This window comes from Cyprinodon variegatus, unplaced genomic scaffold (assembly GCF_000732505.1).
Source record: "Cyprinodon variegatus isolate N-32 unplaced genomic scaffold, C_variegatus-1.0 Scaffold516, whole genome shotgun sequence".
In the NCBI taxonomy this organism is placed as follows: Eukaryota; Metazoa; Chordata; class Actinopteri; order Cyprinodontiformes; family Cyprinodontidae; genus Cyprinodon; species Cyprinodon variegatus.
The window spans coordinates 19,246-20,017 of NW_015150969.1; positions in this window are offsets into that span (position 1 = coordinate 19,246).

The following is a 772-nucleotide window of genomic DNA, read 5'->3' on the forward strand; positions in this document are numbered from 1 at the left end:
TTAGTTAGTTAGTTAGTTAGTTAGTTAGTTAGTTAGTTAGTTAGTTAGTTAGTTAGTTAGTTAGTTAGTTAGTTAGTTAGTTAGTTACTGGTGAGCCTCGTTCTGCTGGAGGTTTCTTCCTGTTTAAATGGAGTTTTTCCTTTCCCCTGTCACTACAAGCATGGTTAGTGTGAGGGATTGACTTTGAGTAAATGAGTTGATGGAATCAAATGCTTTTGCTTAGATAGAAAACTTTGAATCAATTTGACTGTATGATCTGGTGAACTGTAAAGTGCCTTGAAGTGACATGTGTTGTGAATTGCTTTAAATCAGTCCTACCTTTCTTTATCCATGCTGGGTCAGATCCTGACATTTGAAAAAGAAAGCAGGCAGTCAAGGTAGCAGAATAAGCGCTAGCCTCGCTCCATGCAGTTAGCCAAGCCTTGTAGCTAAACTAGGTCCTGGAAAAAGACCAAGTGTACTGTCTCCATCTGTCTTTGGACTGCTGATTAATTTTGATTTTCAGCTGATCAGGTCCAATCGATCTCACCTCCAGCTTCTCTTGGTACGTTTTTTAAGTAATTTCACATCTGTGACTCGGTATGTCAACCACCCACACTACAACTGTGACGCCAGCTCAGGGTACACCAGAACTGCTGCTACACCACAATTTCCCCATTGTGGGGCAATAAAGGGATGAGAGAGATGAATTTTTGATTTTTTTTATTTGCAAGAAGTTGTTTAAAACAAGAACATTTTTGCACGACATGTGTTTAGCATTTGCATTGCAATC